Source organism: Miscanthus floridulus, chromosome 11 (assembly GCF_019320115.1).
Source record: "Miscanthus floridulus cultivar M001 chromosome 11, ASM1932011v1, whole genome shotgun sequence".
NCBI classification, from domain to species: Eukaryota; Viridiplantae; Streptophyta; class Magnoliopsida; order Poales; family Poaceae; genus Miscanthus; species Miscanthus floridulus.
Genome location: NC_089590.1, coordinates 100175168 through 100196037, shown reverse-complemented (window position 1 = coordinate 100196037; position 20870 = coordinate 100175168). Strand labels below are relative to the sequence as shown.

Here is a 20870-nt window from a genome sequence, read left to right as displayed (position 1 = left end):
CAAGAAAGACGGCGATGGCACCGAGGTCCTCCACCGTCCCTGCGACCTCCGCAGGCTGCGGCGTCCCCCCGTCGGAGTGCAGCCCCTCCTGCGACCTCCGGCCGCCACACGCCGCGGCTGCACGGCCCCGCAGCAGCACCACCGCACCCCTCCCCCTGGGGTTGCGACGCTGGCGCTGGTCGCTACGACGCCGGGAAGCCGCAGCTCTGCCCGCCTCGACTTGCTAACGCGCTTCGTCTCTCCCAGCAGGTTCGCTCCACCGCTCCCTCCTCCCGATTCTGGAGGCCCGATGCTGTGCCACGCCAGCACAGGAGGCCTGAAGTGTGCAAACCATAACGGCGCACCCCGGCTGTCGGCGCGCTCGATGACGGCCACGTCAACCTCTAGCATCCCAGCCCAAGCGCAGGCGACCCAGCAACCAGTTAGCGCGTGCGACCTAGCGACGCAGCCCAGGAGCTGGCGACCCTACCACCGGCGGCCATGATGCCTCCAACCCGAGCAGATCCAGGTATTGCTTATCTTAGATAGAGTTATGGTCAACAGTTCCCCTCATGTTGTACACTCTTCTTCACAAGTTTCCTCTGTCTTTCATTAAATTACTATGTGCTCATTTGCTGATGGAGAAGACCAAAGGGAGATGATGCGTGTGTACAAGCTGCTACCACAGTCGTCAAAAAAAAAAGATCAGTGCTAGGTGGGGCTTCTCGGTTCTCCTTCCTTGATCTATTCCATAATTTTGGTTACTTTTAAGGTTAAAAGATACACATATATCACAGTCAAATTAGTTCTTTTCATAAGTTATTGAAAAGATCATTGCTTGCATATGGCGTGCCTACCTACATGTCCTCTAACGAGGATCACATAATTCAATTTTATACGTTCTTGAATAAATTAAATTTGGCGTAGTGCTTACGGTTTTCCTTCATTTTTAGAGGTGTACTTATTCAGGGTTTCATATCCAGTTATGTCAAAGTGTGATCATCCAATACCGTCACAACATACCAAGGTAAATTATCTAGGTGCAATATAGATTTAATTTACTGTCATAATTTTGTATTGCACAGTTTATCTTTACACAATTCCTACTGTATTAGGTTCCTTACTATATTTTAATATGGGCTATAAGAAATTTGTGCAGCCTTAGATTCCACTCAATCTCCCAATTTACAAATATTTAACTTACTGCCATAATTTCCGGGTGCGTATTCTAACTTTTACATAATGCTTCGTGTATTAGGTTTCTTGCTTAGTCCTTCCATGATTACAGTCGCATCACGACTTCATTTCTCTGGTAAAATGCTTACTGTTAATAACAGTTGTTGTTCAGTTCATGTAATTCCTGCTGGTGTTAGCTTCTGTGCATCCCACATAACTCTGATAGGTTGTGCACTATATCATCTACCATGACATTTTACCTTCTGCCAACCTCTTCCTATACTAGTTGTCTTAGATTGGGTTCACAGTTACGAGAACCTCTTCCTATATTGATGATACAAATTATACGAGTTTATGATACTTTTCTCAATTGTGTTTACTTGCTTAATACCAGTAAGCGGGATTCAGAATGATGCAAATTAGATTCTATCCCCGCAACTTCTAGGGCTCTCATATGAATATGATGTTTTTTAGATTATTTGCTTCAATTTTTTATATGATTTGTACGGATTTTAGTACGATGCAGAGTAGATTCTAATATAAATCCTACCGATTCATGGATTTTCCCTTTCTACATCTAATTATGACACTATTGTTACATATACATTTCAACAACCCCTTCATATCAACAATACATTTCAGATTGGCTGCCTATAACTTTCTAAAAGTGTGCTGGTGCTAATTAAAAAAGGATATGCTGTTGTAAATCTAAAAAAAGAAGATATGCTAGTGTTACTTAAATAGGATATTACATATGGTTTCCAAATTTCAATGCCATGCATACACTAAATTCAGCAGGCTCTTCTTACTAACAATATATTTCAGATTGGCTGCCTATAACTTGCTGAAGGTGTCCTGGTGCTAATCCTAAAAAAGGGTATCCTGTTGTTAATCCTAAAAAGAAAGGTATGTTGGTGTTACTTAATTAGGATTTGGCTGTGCGATTTGTATTTCTCTATGCCATGTCAATCATCTAATTTGTGTTTCTTAAATGTACCGTAGTTTCCTGACCCTCAAACTCTATACGAACCCAGCTAGGCTCCATGGTACAAGCCAGGTATCCATGCTGACCACCTCGCTTGAATACGATTTATCAGAGCCTTCTCATGTGGATCAAAACAACAAAACACATGTAGTTTAAAATTTGGTTCTACGATGCCAGCTTACCAATGCTTATACCTAATAAAAGCATGGATTCCTTTCCGCTGTCAGGCACCATTTTATTGTGTAATTAATAAAAACAATATATGTAATTGTTATATGTCCCTTTAGTCTGGACATGCTTGGTACGAACATAGTTCCCTTATGCTGATGTCCACCTAAATTCACCTAAATTCTTCTGCAAATGCTGCAAACAGTAGTAATGCCTAAATTTGCACAGGGATGGTAGCCCGACAGGTCAACATGTCAACGCCCATCGCCCACACAAGACATAACAGTAAATGATATCCCTTTACTCTACTATGTTTTCAAACACCTACTGAAACGTTTAATTTTTTTAATTCATCTACATGTACATCCAAGCTAGCCCGACAAAATGATGAGAGGACTAATCCTTTTAATTTATATTGAGCAGCTCATTCACTAAACTTCACCCTGTACAGAAAACATTGACAGTACTATAACCAAATTGTTATATCAGGATTTAGAGAAATTCTCCATGGGACTAATGCCTTCTTTGTGGGAAACAAGCTCATGTGTTCCATGCCAAAATATTCCGTGGACATTGAACTCTTTGTTTGACCTTTATGCCACTCCATACTTTAGTGCAATCTTCATGTAAAAGTTGGAATAAATCAGACATATTTGTAGAAGTTGTAATGCTCAATTGAAATTTCAACCATCAACATAGTACTTACAATATGCCATCACACTCAAACATGACTGAAGTTAATAATCAAATATCATTTTTTGCATCTAGAACCAATTCTACAGCCTATGCAACGATACAAGGCTGGTGGTGCGGGGGTTCCGAAGAAATACAATCGACGCTGAAATCGTGGTGGGGCAGCATGCTGGGAAATGGGTATTCCTTCCTCAAATACCGCTATGCCCGTCTGATGACGAGATGTTCCCGTTCCAGTTTAAGAGGAAGCAGTTTCCTATCAGGCTTAGCTTTGCCATGACAGTCAACAAGTCACAGGGCCAAACTATTCCGAACGTGGGTGTGTACCTACCCACACCGGTGTTTTCTTTCGGTCAGTTGTACGTTGCGATGTCTAGAGCCACGTCAAGAACCAATATTTGTTGTTGTTCTTAGGTATTTTTAAATGGTTTATCAGACTGTACACGGAGATGTTGTATATACACTTGTGTGGTGGCATAATGAAAATTGAACATGTGTTATATTATTGTTATAAAAATGACACTTTGAGTGTTTTGTTCATAATATTTCGTTTTGTAACCATTCATAACTATTACACGTGTATGTTCTCAAAACCATGAGTTTTGTCGACTTTTCCTACTTTTCTCATAGGCCAATGTGGGATCAACCGAATTAGCACCTGCATAATTACCAACATAAAATACTTGAATAAAACCAACGAAGCAAGTTAGCGATAATAATGAACAATAGTGCTAAACAACACCGTACCAGTGGTCGTGGGATAGCACGATCGTAGTGGCGTTGGTTCCGCGCATTCAGGAGGATAGCTCTTTTGTATTTCCCATTGTTGCACCAGGGTCATTAGTTTGTGAGCACGAAAGAAATGGATATCGTAGATTTCTTCCTGCCAATATAAAACATTATCTTAGCCGCATCACGGAAAGGTCTATAAAGTAGAGTTTGTAAGCCTACGATGTCGCGTACTCCGTGACTGTGTTAAATTCATAAACTTTGCTTTTTGGATTAAATGTTATTTTAACGTTGGTATTTAATTTTTACAGTATTGTTATCTTATCGTGCGATCCGTGTGTTTTTAGTATAAAATGTTAGCTATCTCGTAGTAACGCACGGACACACTCCCTAGTCCTAACACAAAGGAAAGACATTTTTCTTCTTGACACACTCTCTGTTACCTCTATTTACGTACTACTAGGGGGTACTTCCGTACTTGTGTATATACATTGTCCAATACATTCTCATCCGCCTACCGCCTACGTTTAAAACGCAACGCATGCATGTGTACGCCCGCCACTAAGCAAAGTAAAAGCAAAGTAAGCTTGCTTTTAGCTAGACAGATTGATCTAGCAGGTGGCGGGTCCAAAACCAATGTATCCGTTGGCCGAGTCGACGGTGATCTGGATCCCTCCCTGCTGTATGTTTCCCAAGATGGACAGGCCCGACGACGACGGCGCGAACGCGAGGCAGTATATGCCGCCGTCCACCTCCAGCAGCAGGTTCCTCGCCGTCAACGTCAGCGTGGCGGCGCCGTCGAAGTAGAAGGACACGGTGGGCACACGCACGCTGGTGTACCCGCTCAGGTCGTAGCACGTGTCCAGCAGCGACACGCCCAGCGCGTGTTAAAATATGTTTGTTAGAGGGCCATGCATCCGTGCATTGTAATAGACATATATAGATATGTATATTGGCTGTACACTAAATATAGATAGACAGATCTTTTTGTATAGCAAGTATTGTAACTTACCTATTGTACAAGCCACACCAGGGGCGTTTCCTGGACTATATCAACATGCAGCCTAGAGCCCGAGAGGGCAATCTAGTTCCTCCTATTCTTTCATGGTATTCAGAGCCGTCATCCTAGCAGATCGATCCCATGGCTTTTCACGCACTCGCATCATCCTCCGGTGGCTCATCTGCTCCAGCCATCATCTTCCCCATCACTGAAAAACTCACGAAGGGAAATTACCCAACATGGCGCATGCAAGCCCTATCCACGCTTCGCGGTGCTCAGATGGCATTGGTTATTGAGGGAACGGCAGCGCCGCCGTCGCCGTTTCTGGCGCACACCAAGGAGGAGGAACAGAAGGGAGAGACCAAACCGAACCCTGATTATGAAGGGTGGTTTGCAAAGGACCAGACGGTTCTCAGTTTTTTGTTGAACTCCTTGTCCAAGGAGGTTCTTGGGCAGGTGCCTACGACAGTCCAATCTGCAAAGGATGCATGGGCTGCGATTGAGGCCATGTATGCCTCATCTTCGCGTGCTCGAATTATTAGCACGCGGATGGCGCTCACGACGGCAACAAAGGGGTCGTCTACCATCAGTGAGTACTTCGCCAGGATGAAGAGTCTTGCGGACGATATGGCGTCTGCAGGGAAGAAGATAGAAGATGATGAGTTCGTGTCCTACATCTTGAGTGGACTCGATCTCAGCTGGGACGCCATCGTGACCGCCATCAGCACAAGGACGGAGCCCATCACGGTGAGCGAATGTCTGACCCAGCTTACTGCTTTTGAACAGCGTTATGAGATGAAGAACGGAGGCTCTAGTTCCTCTATCAATATAGCGGCCCGTGGTGGCCGTGGAGGAAACAACTACAACCCATCTCGTGGCCACAATGGTGGTGGCCGCGGAGGTGGGGGGCGTGGAGGATTCCAGCGAGGAGGAGGTGCCCGTAATGGTGGCGGCCGCGGATCCAATTTCCAGCCAGGAATTTTTTGCCAAATCTGCAGCAAGGAAGGGCATCCAGCACATCGGTGCTTCAAGAGGTTCGATCAGAACTATTCTGGTCCTCCACAGAAGACTGCAGCATCAGCAAACACCAACTCGTATGGCATAGATACGAATTGGTATATGGATACAGGAGCAACAGATCATGTTACTGGAGAGTTGGAGAAGCTCACAACTCGAGACAGATACAATGGACATGATCAAGTTCACGCAGCAAATGGTGCAGGTATGGACATACATCATGTTGGATCTAGTACTTTGCATTCTCAAAACAGTGCTATTCATCTTAAGAATATTCTCCATGTTCCTAGTGCACATAAGAATCTATGTTCTGTGAATCGTCTTACACGTGACAATAATTTCTTTCTTGAATTTCACCCTGATAATTTCTTTATCAAGGAACGAACCACGAAGAAGACAATTCTGGAAGGCAGATGTGAGAGGGGGTTGTATCCTCTCAAGATTGATCACAATAAGCAGGCGCTAGGCATCACCAAGGCGTCTTCTTCCATTTGGCATCATCGTTTAGGTCATCCGTCGAGTCAAGTAGTTCAGCAAGTTTTGAGTCGTCACAAAATTCCTTTTGTCAAAGTTTTGAATAAACACGGTGTCTGTGATGCGTGTCAGAAAGGGAAGATGCATCAGCTTCCTTATTCTAGATCATCTAGTGTGTCATTGAGTCCTCTCGAACTTGTTTTTTCCGATGTATGGGGACCTGCCCCAACATCAGTCGGTAGACATAATTATTATGTGTCTTTTGTTGATGATTATAGCAAGTTCACATGGATCTATCTTTTGAGACACAAATCTGAAGTTTTTGAACGATTTCGTGACTTCCAAAACTTAGTTGAGAGACAATTTGATAAAAAAATCCTATCACTCCAAACCGATTGGGGAGGAGAGTACCAAACACTAAATTCATTCTTCAACCGCATTGGCATCACCCATCGTGTCTCATGCCCTCATGCTCACCAACAAAACGGTGCAGCAGAACGAAAGCATCGCCATATAGTTGAAGTTGGGCTTACCCTCCTTGCTCATGCTTCTATTCCTCTTAAATTTTGGGATGAAGCCTTTACCACGGCTGTGTACCTCATCAACCGTGTTCCTTCTAGAGTTATTAATAATGAGACACCTTATGAGCGTCTTCTCAAACAAACACCAGATTATTCTTTGCTCAGAGTTTTTGGGTGTGCCATGTGGCCCAATCTGCGCCCTTTCAATACACGCAAGCTTGCGTTTCGATCCAAACGATGTGTTTTCCTTGGTTATAGTCACCAACATAAAGGCTTCAAGTGTCTTGATCCCTCCGAAGGGAGAGTCTATATCTCTCGGGATGTGGTGTTTGATGAGCAACTCTTCCCTTTTAGCACCCTTCACCCCAATGCTGGTGCTCGACTCCAGGCTGAGATTAACCTTTTGCCTGAACACCTTCAAAATTCTAGCACTGTTTATGAGGATGCATCTACTGATTCACATGCATGTAGTCTGGCTAATACTAATGGTCTAACATCTGGTGATCGAGTTGTGCGAGAAAATGCAGGAAATTCTGAAGAAAATGGATCGGGATGTCATGGTGGGCGTCAATATCATGTGTGCCCCCCCGACGGGAGTAGCACGGATGTCGGAGATGCTTCCCCTGCCCACCGTACAACTGCAGTGAGCGGGACAGGGGCGACAGGATCATCCTCGGGCGCTGTTGTGCCCACGTTGCCGGATGCTGCTGCCTCGTCAGGACCGTCTACGCCTACTACTGCGGCACCACAGCAGCAGCCACAGCTTGATCCAGCCCAGGGGGAGACAGCGTCTGCCGCGACACAGGGAGATCTCGGCCCTGGGTCATCTGCGGCTACCCATTCAGCGGCTGATCCTGCACCTCTTCGGCCTGTCACTCGGTCTATGCATGGTATACATTAGCCAAGGATATTTACAGATGGAACTGTGCGATGGGGAATGTTTTGTGCTTCTTCTGTAGAAGAACCTTCAACTATTTCAGCAGCACTTCAAGATCCAAAATGGGCAGATGCTATGAATGCCGAGTATAATGCACTTCTTCAAAATAAAACTTGGCATCTTGTGCAAGCACCAAAAGGGAAAAATATCATCGGTTGCAAATGGGTATACAAAATCAAGAAGAAGGCTGATGGATCTATTGATAGGTATAAAGCAAGACTCGTGGCGAAAGGGTATAAACAAAGATATGGGCTGGACTATGAGGATACATTCAGTCCGGTGGTGAAAGCAGCTACTATCAGACTTGTGTTGTCTATTGCTGTATCCAGGGGTTGGTCACTACGACAACTCGATGTTCAGAATGCTTTTTTGCATGGCATCTTGCAGGAGGAAGTATATATGTATCAGCCACCAGGGTATGAGAACAAGACAAGGCCGAATCTTGTGTGCAAACTCGATAAGGCTCTCTATGGATTGAAACAGGCGCCAAGAGCCTGGTATGACAGATTATGCAAGAAACTGCAGTCTCTTGGCTTTATCCCTTCGAAGGCAGATACTTCACTTTTTTACTATAACAAAGGTGGTCATACTATATTTGTTCTTGTTTATGTTGATGATATAATAGTTGCAAGCTCTTCACAGGAAGCCACACAAGCATTGCTGAAGGACTTGGAGAAGGAATTTGCATTGAAGGATTTGGGAAACTTACATTACTTTCTCGGTATAGAGGTAAAAAGATCTACAGATGGTTTGATCATGACACAAGAAAGATATGCTGCTGATGTAGTAAAAAGAGCAGGAATGAGTCTCAGTAAACCTGTAGGGACTCCTTTGTCAACAACTAAGAAGCTCAGTGCAACTGAAGGAACCTTGTTGGGACCTAATGATGCAACAAATTACAGAAGTGTGGTTGGAGCCTTGCAGTATTTAACATTGACACGTCCTGACATCTCATTTGCAGTGAACAAGGCATGTCAATTCTTGCATGCACCAACCAGTGCTCACTGGAGCGCAGTTAAAAGAATTTTAAGGTATGTACATGGTACACCTCGGCTTGGACTGAAATTGAGAAAGTCTAAGTCTATGCTTGTAAGTGCCTTTACAGACGCAGATTGGGCAGGAGACGTTGATGATCGACGCTCTACAGGAGGTTTTGTAGTATTCCTTGGCTCGAATCTGATCTCTTGGAATGCAAAGAAGCAGGCCACGGTGTCAAGATCTAGCACAGAGGCTGAATATAAAGCGTTAGCTGATGCAACAGCCGAGGTAATGTGGGTTCAGAAATTGCTATGTGAATTGAGAATACCACATCCTCGAGCAGGGAGACTTTGGTGTGATAATATTGGAGCAACATATTTATCAGCCAATCCAGTGTTCCATGCTAGAACTAAACACATAGAGATTGATTTTCACTTTGTGAGAGAAAGAGTTGCTCAAGGCTTGCTTGATGTCAGGTTCATAAACTCAGGAGATCAGATTGCCGATGGATTCACAAAATCGGTGAGTTTGCCAAAGTTGATTAAGTTCAGAAACAATCTAAACCTTGAAGAAGGTTAAGATTGAGGGGGAGTGTTAAAATATGTTTGTTAGAGGGCCATGCATCCGTGCATTGTAATAGGCATATATAGATATGTATCTTGGTTGTACACTAAATATAGATAGACAGATCTTCTTGTATAGCAAGTATTGTAACTTACCTATTGTACAAGCCACACCAGGGGCGTTTCCTAGACTATATCAACATGCAGCCTAGAGCCCGAGAGGGCAATCTAGTTCCTCCTATTCTTTCAGCGCGCGCGGGAGCGCGCCCACGAACGCGTCCCGCGGCGCCGCGTACGCCTCCTACGGCAGCCGCGTCACGGCCGTGCCCGTGTCCATCACCACTCCGCCGACGCCGTCCTCGGTCAGCTGGAACAGGCCGTCCTGCAGCGGCAGCCTCTCGTAGTAGAAGCTCGGCGCCTGCGGGTTGCGCACGAGCGGCATCCACACGGCGCCCTCCCGCACCGCCTCGCTCCGCCCGAGCACCAGCGGCCCTGCATCGTCGTCGGCGCCGGAGCCGCCGTGGCTCGCGAGGCAGTAGCTGAATGCGCCGCCGAGCTGCCCGACGAGCGAAATGGGGCCCCAGCCGAGGCCCAGCAGCCCCGACGAAGAGGCCGCGGTTGCGGTGGCCGCAGCCGATGGCGACGCCCTCCACCGCCGTGCCGCCCAGCGTGAGCGTCTCCAGCGCGAGCGCGCCCTTGGTGTAGGACTCGTCCCTGTAGGACACCTCGTACTCGCAGCCGCCCGAGTCGCCGCACCCGTAGGTGCGCAGCGTCCGGCAGATGGCCGACCCGCACGACACGCCGGAGAAGGTCTCCGACGTGGCGGGGTCGAAGAGCGGGTCCGCCTGCGCGTAGCACTCCAGGCACGGCTTGCACTGCACCCAGATGATGTCGTTGCCGGAGTCCACCACGAGGTACTGCTCCGTGGGCGGCGAGCCGATCCCGACGCGGACGAAGTACTTGTTAGATAAGCCTAGTGTCTTTATCGTTTTAGCATGTTTGTTTCAGTTTGTTTCAGCATGCACGAGCGCCAACATGTGGTGGCCGTGCAAGTAGGAGTCATGGCCGAGAATAGCTCCCATGAACTCGAGCATGAAAGCCATGGCCGGCTGTTGCGGCGCATGGGGATGGACGTGCGCACTCCACGCAATCGTGGGCGCCGTGGCTGCATCTCACCTGCATTTGTATTCCAATAAATAGCAAACCAATCAACAGAAAATGTTGCGCTTTTCAGGCAGCACAAAATCCTTTGTGTTCAAGTGTTCTTGCGTTCCAGTTCGCAATCACCACCGGCCGCCGGCGTACATCGCCGTTCGGTTTCTGACAAGTGGTATCAGAGCTAGGACAAAGGAACACGCGGCCGCCATGGCGTCACCACCCAAGCCTCGTGGCCGCTCACCCGCCGGGAAGAAGAAGGACGGCGCCAGCGGCTCCGGCACCGAGACGCCGAAGCGCACGCCGTCACCAAGCCGCTCTCCACCACGCCGTTCGCCGCACCGCTCGCCGCGGCGCTCACCGCGTCGCTCCCGGGTACCACGCCGCTCACGCACCCGTCGCGAGGTCATCGTCGAGCGCATCGTCTGGGAAGGCGGCGGCGGCAGCAACTGGCCGCAGCTGACCAAGAACAACTACCACGAATGGTCGCTGCGCATGCAACTGAAGATGCAGGCTCGTCATCTCTGGGACGCCGTGGAGTACGACGACGTCGACTACGACGACGACCGCGCCGCGCTGGACGTGATCTGCAGCGGCGTTCCAGGGGAACTCATCCCCATTCTGCTGGCCAAGAACTCCGCCAAGGAGGCCTGGGAGGCCATCAAGACCCTTCGCATCGGCGATGAACGGGTGCGGAAGGCAACCGCTCAGAACCTCCGCGCCGAGTACGAGTCCATCGCCCTCCGCGACAGGGAGCCGATCGAGGACTTCGCCTTGCGCCTGACCGGCATCGTCCAGCGCTTGGCGACGTTGGGCGACGTTGGACTTCGCCTTCCTCCCGCAACTCGCCATTCAAGAACGCAGACTTGACGTCCATGTGGTGGACAGCCCAGCCCTCGTTCGCAGCATGTGCAAGGAGAAGGCGCACGGATTCCAGCCGCGCCACGGGTGCGAAGACTTCGTCGAAGTCGATGCCTTGGCGTTGCACGTAGCCCTTCGCGACCAGCCGGGCCTTGTACTTGGAGATGAGCCCGGCTGCGTCCTTCTTCGCCTTGTATACCCACTTGAGGCCAATGGGTCGAGTTCTCGGCGGTGGGTCGACGAGTTCCCATGTACCATTTGCCTCGATCGTCGTCATCTCGTCGAGCATGGCGTGGCGCCAGCACTCGTGCTTCAGCGCCTCGTCGAGACTGGTGGGCTCGGTGTCGCAGGCGAGCAGGAGATGCTCCTCCAGGTCCCGTGCGGCGAGTCCAGGTGTCAGTGCGGGACCGATCACGTTGTCCACTCGGCGAAACCGGAGCGGGGCGTCGTCGTCGTGGTCGTTGTCGAGGAGCTCGCTGACGGAGGATCCTGGTGGAGAAGCAAATTCGACCCCGTGTGAGGGGTCCGAGCTCGACGTCGTGGCGCCCGAGTCCTGCGCTGGTGTTCCCGCCGTGTACTGGTCCGGCGGTGGAGTTGTGGGCGTTGTTGGTGAGGCAGATCGCGTTGGTGTTGAGGAAGCAGCGAGTGGCGCGGTACTTGAGATGGTGCTGATGACGTCCACCTCCGCTGGTGCCTCCACGGTGAAGTCTCCTGGCTCGCCGTCGTGCTCAGCAGACCATGTCCACTGGGTTGCTTCATCAAACACAACGTCCCGGCTTATGTGCACACACCGGGTCGTCGGATCATAGACTCTATAAGCCTTTGATCCAGGCTCATAGCCCACGAACACCATCTTGCGGCTGCGATCATCAAGTTTGCGAAGGTTAGGTGTGTTCACCTTGACATGGGCGACACAACCGAAGGTGCGGAGGTGCGACACATTGGGGGCGCTGCCGGTCCAGAGCTGGTACGGCGTCTTCCCTTGGATGCTCTTGGAGGAGGAACGGTTGAGCAGGTACACGGCTGTGGAGACCGCCTCCCCCCAGAACACTCCGGGCAGTCCTTTCGCCTTGAGCATACTCCGGGCGGTGCCAACGACGGATTGGTTACGACGCTCGACGACGCCGTTTTGCTGCGGTGTGTACGGCGCCGTGAGCTCGCGCCGGACTCCGAGGTGAGCGCAGTACTCGGTGAAGTCGGTGGCGGCGAACTCGCCACCCCGATCCGTCCGGAGCGCCAGGAGCTTCTTGCCGGTCTTCCTCTCCGCCGCCGCCTGGACGCGCTTGATGGCTTCTGCTGCTGCGTCCTTGGTGGGAAGGAGACACACCCACATGTAGCGGGAGTAGTCGTCGACGAGGAGGAGGAAGTAGCGATTGTCGCTTGGTGTGGCCGGCGTGATTGGCCCGCAGATGTCGCCGTGGAGCAGCTGGAGCGGCTCGGTGGAGTGCCGCTCGGCCTGTTGCGGGAACGGGGCGCAACGATGCTTGCCGGCGAGGCAGGCCTCGCACACTTGATCCACCTGAGTGAGTTGGGGAAGACCGCGGACAAGCTCCTCCCTCGCCATCTTGCGGAGCGCGGTGAAGTGGAGATGCCCGAAGCGGGAGTGCCATCGCCACGCCTCGTCGTTGGTGCGCGCCGCGAGGCAGACCGGACGCGCCAGCGTGACGTCGAGCACGTACAGTCTTCCGGCTCCCCGGGGAACTTTGGCGAGCAGACGCCGCTCCTCGTCGCGGATGCGCATGATGCCGTGCTCCACGAGCACCTGGAATCCGCCCTCATCCAGCTGCCCGACGGAGATGATGTTGGCGGTGAGCTGCGGCAGGAAGTAGACGCCGGTGAAGGAGCGGTGTTCCCCATTCTTGAGGGAGAACAGGATGGTCCCTCTCCCCTCGATCCGCACCACGGAGCCGTCGCCGAATCGCACCGAGCCTGTGACGGCGGTGTCGAGGTCGGAGAAGGCAGCGCGCGATCCCGTCATGTGATTTGACGCCCCGGTGTCCAGGATCCATTGATTCAGACCCCGGTCCACCTCTTCGTTGAGATTGGGGACGACTTTCCGCTCGACGAGGTGGAGCTCAGCAGTCGGCGGCGGTGGAGCGGTGTGCGCCGCCGGGTGTGGGGGCGACGGCGTTGGTGGTGCGAGGAAAGGAGTCTCCTCCTGGGCCGAGCCGATGGCCAGCATTAGGGTTTGCTCCTGCTCCTCTTCTTGGGCCAAGTGGGCCTGATGGGCCGGCTCCTCCTTCTTCTTGCTGCGACAATCGCTGGCCCAGTGGCCCTTTTTGCCACAGCGTGGACAGGGTGAGTCTGGCGGTGGGCGAGACTCGCCGGAGCCACGTCCCTGTCCTTTGCCCCGGCCTCGCCCGCGACCGCCGGAGCTGGAGCCGCCACGAGAGGACTCCTGGCCCTTCTTCTTGTACCTCTCGACCCACTGCTCCTCTGTAAGGAGTAGTTTGCCGCTCGCGTTCTGAGGCGGGGACGGCTCGACGTCGTCGGCCGCTTTGAGTCTCCCGGTGACTTCCTCGATGGAGAGCTGTGAGATGTCAAGGAGAGTCTCAATTGAAATGACCAACTGCTTATACCGTGGACGGACGACGCGCAGGTACTTGGCCACCACTTTCCGTCAAGTCTGCGTTCTTGAATGGTGAGTTGCGGGAGGAAGTGTACGTCGAGCAGCCGCCCGGGTTCGTCCTCAAGGGGCATGAAGGCAAGGTGCTGCACCTCATCAAGGCGCTGTACGGGCTTCGTCAAGCACCTCGAGCCTGGTACGCGAAGCTTGACAGCTCGCTGCTTGGACTCGGGTTCCAGCGTAGTGACTCCGAGCACGCTGTGTACCTGCGAGGCGACGGCGTACACCGTCTCGTTGTGGGCGTGTATGTTGACGACCTCGTGATCACCGGTGGCAATGCAAGTGACATCGACAAGTTCAAGTCACAGATGAAGGCCACATTTCAGATGAGTGATCTGGGGCTTCTCCACTACTACCTCGGTCTGGAGGTGAACCAGTCAGCAGATGGTATCACCCTGGGCCAGAGCGCGTACGCGGCGAAGATCTTGCAGAACGCCGGTCTGGCTAGGTGCAACCCCAGCTGGATTCCCATGGAGCCACGCCTCAAGCTGAGCAAGGAGAGCACCGCACCTGCCGTCGATCCCACAGCATTCAGAAGCATCGTCGGCTCGCTCCGCTATTTGGTGAACACAAGGCCAGACTTGGCGTTCTCGGTGGGCTACCTGAGTCAGTTTATGCAAAAGCCGACCACCGAGCACCTTGCAGCAGTGAAGAGGGTGCTGCGGTACATCAGTGGCACGCTGTACTATGGCTGTCACTACACAAGGAAGAAGGAGGAGGCTCAGCTCGTGGGGTTCAGCGACAGTGACCATGCCGGAGACATTGACAGCCGAAGGAGCACCTCCGGCATCCTCTACTTCCTCGGCAACAACCTGATCACCTGGCAAAGTCAAAAGCAGAAGGTAGTGGCCCTCTCTTCATGTGAAGCTGAATACATGGCCGGTACTACTGCTGCTTGCCAGGGAATTTGGTTGGCGCGGCTGATTGCAGAGCTCAGGGGCAAGACAACCAACGCCGCCAATCTGAAGATCGACAACCAATCCGCCATTGCCCTCAGTCACAACCCTGTCTTCCACGATCGCAATAAACATATTGATGTCAGGTATCACTTCATTCGGGAGTGCGTCGAGGATGGCAGGGTGAAGATCGACTCCATCGGGACAGAGGAGCAGCTGGCGGACATCGCAACCAAGGCTCTGGCGCGGGAGCGGTTCTGTGAATTACGTTCTCGCATTGGAGTCCGAAGTGTGCAGCGTCAACACAAGGCTTAGGAGGAGATTTGTTAGATAAGCCTAGTGTCTTTATCGTTTTAGCATGTTTGTTTCAGTTTGTTTCAGCATGCACGAGCGCCAACCTGTGGTGGCCGTGCAAGTAGGAGTCATGGCCGAGAATAGCTCCCATGAACTCGAGCATGCAAGCCATGGCCGGCTGTTGCGGCGCATGGGGATGGACGTGCGCACTCCACGCAATCGTGGGCGCCGTGGCTGCATCTCACCTGCATTTGTATTCCAATAAATAGCAAACCAATCAACAGAAAACGTTGCGCTTTTCAGGCAGCACAAAATCCTTTGTGTTCAAGTGTTCTTGCGTTCCAGTTCGCAATCACCACCGGCCGCCGGCGTACATCGCCGTTCGGTTTCTGACAGTACTCGCCGCTGCCCTCGTCGAGCCCCGACACCACCTTCGACTCCGAGCCAAAGAAGTCCGTCGGCTGGTACTTCGGGGACAAGCGGCTCGCGAGGTACTCGGCGCGCACATTGTCGCGGGCCACGAGATCGAGCACCGCGTGGCGGCGCGAGGGGTACGTTGCGCCGGTGACTGCGTCGCGGCGCACTAAGGCGAACGAAGGGCGGCGGTCGTGGCTGCCGTGGGCAGAGGACGACGACGACGGGGACGATGAGGTGGTGCTCGTCTTGGTGGTGAGGTTGTGATAGTTGATGTAGTGGAAGCATAGGGATGAATGGATGATGCATGGGAGATGATCACCATGGATGTGAAGACGAACACGAGGAGAAGCTTGGTGGCCGCGGCGGCGTGCATGGCTCTTTTTCTCTAGCTGCTTCGCGCTTCCACTGCGAAGTGAGGTTGGATGAGTGAGGGGGTGGATTTATCTGTGCCTGCTCATGCCATGCGTGTCACACTCAGGTAGCTTACTCTTGTCCACAGACCACAAGTTGTTATTGCACTTGCACCTGCTCTCTAGTGCAGCTGCAGTGTACCTGCAGTAGTGGCAGAAGCAAATGGTGTGGTTGGTGCACAAGAAGTGCAGCAGCATAGGCGTGTTCCTACTTCCTACATGCATGCTTGCCCACTTACCTTTCTTCTTCTCACGACATACTTACTGATTTAAAATTGCAAAAATATAATCACACCATATCAGACTTTATATAGTTTGAAAGATTTCACCACATAAGCTGTTTTATTGTAGAGTAAGGTCCACCTCCACCCCATACTAAGTTTTTGTTGCAAAAACCACCTTACCATACATGCACTAAGCATGTTTCGCCCATCTAGAGCCCCTACCGTGTTCTTTATATATCATCAAATTCAGATATAAATATAAAAATGCCTTATAAATGTAATATCCAAGTCCAAGTGACATACTATGAGTTGGTTTCCAAAATCTTTCGTTTAAACTTTGATTTTGAAGTGGGAAAGCTTTTTTCAGTTTTCCCTTTAAATATAATATCTTAAGAACATGTTTTGTTGATCAGTAGTCATGCATAATTCACGACTAAAGCCAAAATACTATTTGTTAACATGCATGTGCGTGCTTGCAGAAGTGAAGTTGGATCAGAGTCAGTTGGATAGCAAGGCAACATGATTCAGATTTGTCAGTTTTTGGCATTTTGAGTCCTTTAAGGTGCTCACTTTCCCTCCTTAGCTTTTCCTTGAATAAAAATACCTTTTGCTAATAGATTCGATCTTGTCCTTTACTATCTTTCATGCTACTTCTTTAATTTTCTCAGAGCCAGTTAATTAGATATATAATTATTGAGCAGTACTGAACAAATAATGACGATCAGGGATGTTTAAGAGCTTTTTGCTAATTATATTTCCACTTTTTGTAGAACAAGTATGCAAGGCATATTTAGTACTGTTAACACACAAGTATCTACGTATATATCTGCCAGCAACACTCCGGTACAGTGAATTGAACCTAGACTCCAAAGAAGTATTTCAGTATGTTAAGGAATCTACAAGATCTTGCCAATCTGTACCTGTGGTGACGAGGATCGTACCATGCCGGCCATATGTTTTTGATGTGCAGTAGCTATCAAATGTATTGCTGGCCTTGTTACCAAAGGTATGCAGGGACCACATAAATAAAGCTCCAATCCTTGCACGATCAGTTTGGTCATGTTGATCAGTGATCACTGCACATCTCTCTCTCTCTCTCTCTCTCTCTCTACGTGTAAAGACTCGGGTTCTTGATCGATGCTGATGAAACTCCAACTTGACCAGCATGCATAGAGATCAACACATAACTTCTTTCTTTGTATAATTTGGAACCTCAGCTCAAGTAGGAACTGTGCTAGCTTTCACGGTTTCACCATATAGTAGAAGATGTATATTTGGTGAAAAAGGAATATTACCCAGCCCACACAAGGCACTTGCTTGTGAACAACATGAGCTCACCAGAAAAATAACATAAACATAGCCTCAAGTATATAGCCTAATTAAGTTAACACTTCCATGCTATATGCACACTACTCCACATAATCTAATGCCGTTATTACAGCATAATGATGTCCCTATATATGCATGCAAAAATTTTCAAGTAGTACTAATAGATCTATCTATCTATCTATCTATCTATCTATCTATCTATCTATCTATCTATCATCTAGAAACAAAACGCATGCAGTGCAGAGATCATCTTGATTACATGAAGAAAGTTACAATCATCATTGTAATCTTTTACAGACTAATTATTATTTGACACTGAGTGGGGTGAGTTAGAAAGCCAAGCTTCTTTTGGTTAGATAAATGGGCATGCTAATGCAGCCTCAACTTGCAGGGGGGCGGAGAGGAACCGCCGGACCGGCCACGCCGCAGTGCAAACACATGTCATTGGGTGAAACATGACATCTGAGTCGGCTGTCCTTTCGTGCTTTAAAATCCTTTCCATCTAACCCTTTTGCGGCCAATTCAAAATGGCGTGCTCACCAGTCACCACCGGCCACTGAACCACACACACACACAAAAGAAAAAAAAAGATAAAAGAAAGGGTAGCTATAGTTCGAGTTAGTAAGTGTTGAACTCTAGGTTGGCAGTTCACTCCTGAAAGATTAGCGTATGATTTGCTCTCTCTTGTCACTAGTGCTGCAATACTTTAGTAATGTTTGCAATCACCTGCATGCGTGCATGCCCGGCCACGAAAAGGTAGCCTACATATACTACCAGAAAGTAGTAACTCATATTGCTAACCTGTACGGAAGAAAATGACAGTTTACTGTTTCTGTAGTCTCTAATGAGATCACCATGTTTTTGGACTTGAAGGCAGGGATGGACTAGTATGAAACTACAAACCTGACATTCTTTTTTTTTGTAGTGTAGTAGTAGGAACCAGTTATATATTCAGTGGTTAATCATAAATGCATGTCTTGTTTTTCTATAATTAGCGTACAAAACAAGCTGCTACTACTTTGGCTGCTTATTATTACTCCCTCCGTCTAATAAAAAACAACTTATGGAGTTGTCTTAAGTTAAACTTTTATAAGTTTATTAATAAACTTTATAGGAAAGAATATCAATATATCTATGACACCAAATAAGTACACTATGAAAAATATATTTCATAGTGTATCTAATATAATAATAATTTTGTGTCATAAATATTTCTGTTATTTTTTTATAAACTCAGTCAAACTTACACAAGTTTTACTTAAGACAACAGTAAAAGCTGATTTTATTTGGGGACGTAGGTCCTGTTCGCTTTGCTGAAAAGTCATGACTGAAAGTACTGTTCGCTGATTTGTTGTGAGAAAAAAAAACATACTGAAATAGTACGGCTCATAAGACAAGCGAACAGGGCCGTAGCGGGTGGTATTGTGATACTAATAACAACTAATGTGTGAGATCATTCATATCATTATCGTCCACACACAGCCAAAATAGAGATTATTAGTGTGATAACAACGTTTGAACCGGCACAATTAGGAGCGCAGAGCTTTACGACAAAATGCGACAAAATGTGGTTAGGAGGAGATGAAAGGATTGCTTAAACAAATGAAAAGGAGGAAGGCATGCTTACAAGCGATGCTATGCTGAGGCATGCATGCAGCATGCTACAGGCGACTGCTGAAATAATAGAGGGCATGCAACAACGCGACACTGATGGCGCTGTAGTGGAGTTGTCACCACTCACCAGCGCCGGCGGCCTTGCGTTTGCGTACGTGTTCATGTTCCTGGTGGGAGACGCACGCAGACGATGCCAGACACTTTTGGATCGGAATTATTGGGGGAGTAGTAGTCAGGCAATACCAGATCAGCAAAAAACAACTGAAAAGAAACCGTGAAAGAACAGAGAGGTAGAGAACAGGATCAACCTGATTCTGGTTGTGTCGTTGTGAACAGTGACTTGAGTGGCCTCCAGACTCCAGTCCGGCCGGCGGCCGGCATCAATCCGGTGACATGGGGCAAGAGCTGATCAAAGACGAGTTCGGATCGGGCAAAAAAAGAAAAGAAAAAACGACAGGCTAAAATTTAGCATACACTCACCCAACGGATACGGCGCCTATTCTCTATTTTCTTAGAGATAATTTTTTTAATAGAGTTTATTTGGAATTTTTATTTTCATATCTCTTTTTTCGAACCGAGGGGATTTCTCGTTTCCATTGCATCAGAACGGAAATACAGCAGAGTTTAAGAGTGCTAAGGCAGCACAGATACAAAGACATTTAGACAAGATGAGCAAAAGGAGTCTATCTTCGGCGCCTGACAACGCACATCACAGGGAGCAACCAACTAGACAAGACAAAAGGCTCAACATCCAGAAGCGAAGCTAACGTTAACTCCTAGCAAACCTTTCACAGTGCCGGGCCCTTCTTCTTCTTCTTCTTCATCATCATCATCATCATCATCATCAACAACAACAACAACAACAACTGTGATAATGTCTTGCAACAGATTGGCCTACACAGCAACTTGGCACGGTTTGGTCAGCAGCTGGACAACGATCTTGAGCATAGTGTCGAGTGTCGACTCCCTTGATCAGCGCCTCCCTGTCACCTTCCTTTTGAAGACCTGCCCAAAATTTCATGAGTGCACATGCATGGCATATGATTTCAACTGATTGTGTAATATTTTTTCATTAAAGCAAATTTTGTTTCTCATTTTTCAAATTGACCAACATATTGCTGCAATCCTAACAATAAAGAATTGTTTCCCATTGGGAATCCATTTCTCACACCATTTCCAGCTTTGAGAGAAAGAAGTAGGGATATCATTAGCATCCAAGCAAGAAGCTATTGTAGTCCAAACAACTTTTGCAATAGAACATGTGAAAAGAAGATGAGGTACAGATTCATGCTGGTTACAGAAGTAGCAAGATGGGGCCTTTCCACTGTCTCTTAATCATATTGTCCTCGGTTAAAATGGCATTGTTCTCCATTAACCATAAGGAGATCTTAATTTTGGCAGGGATCTTCCCTTTCCAAATGTGTTTAAAAGTAGGACCTCCTTCAGAGCTAGTTAAGGCATTATATGCGGATTTTACTAAAGACTTGCCTTTGTTCTCTAGTTTCTAGAAAAGTTGCCTTTGGTTTTTCATATCTCAATCTATCTTTATATTTTTTATAGAATTTTTAGGAGCTTATAGACATCTTACATGGCTTAAATTCTTATCGAGTATTTACTATATCTTTTTAAGAAAAAAGGACGACACCGCTTTCAGAATTGCTTTGAATCAGGCCAGGAAGATAATTTGAGAGTTTAGGTTGCAGGGTGTAAGGCGAAAGGGGGCATCTCCTTACAACTCATGCTCCTTCTGACATGAGTACTGTAATGTCACTGTTCACAAACCTCATTTTTTCTCTCATTTCCGCCAAACCAATGTGGAGTTGG

At 48.6% G+C, this 20870-nt stretch overlaps 1 long non-coding RNA gene and 1 pseudogene across 1 annotated transcript; one reads left to right on the top strand and one right to left on the bottom strand.

Moving 5' to 3' along the window:
- Positions 1-4341: 4341 nt before the first annotated feature.
- Positions 4342-15842, bottom strand: LOC136494755 (protein ASPARTIC PROTEASE IN GUARD CELL 2-like; annotated as a pseudogene).
- On the top strand, positions 15808-17382 carry LOC136494756 (uncharacterized). Its single transcript, XR_010768693.1, has 3 exons — positions 15808-15947; positions 16583-16665; positions 16874-17382. It is a non-coding gene; the product is annotated as an uncharacterized lncRNA (long non-coding RNA).
- Positions 17383-20870: the final 3488 nt, after the last annotated feature.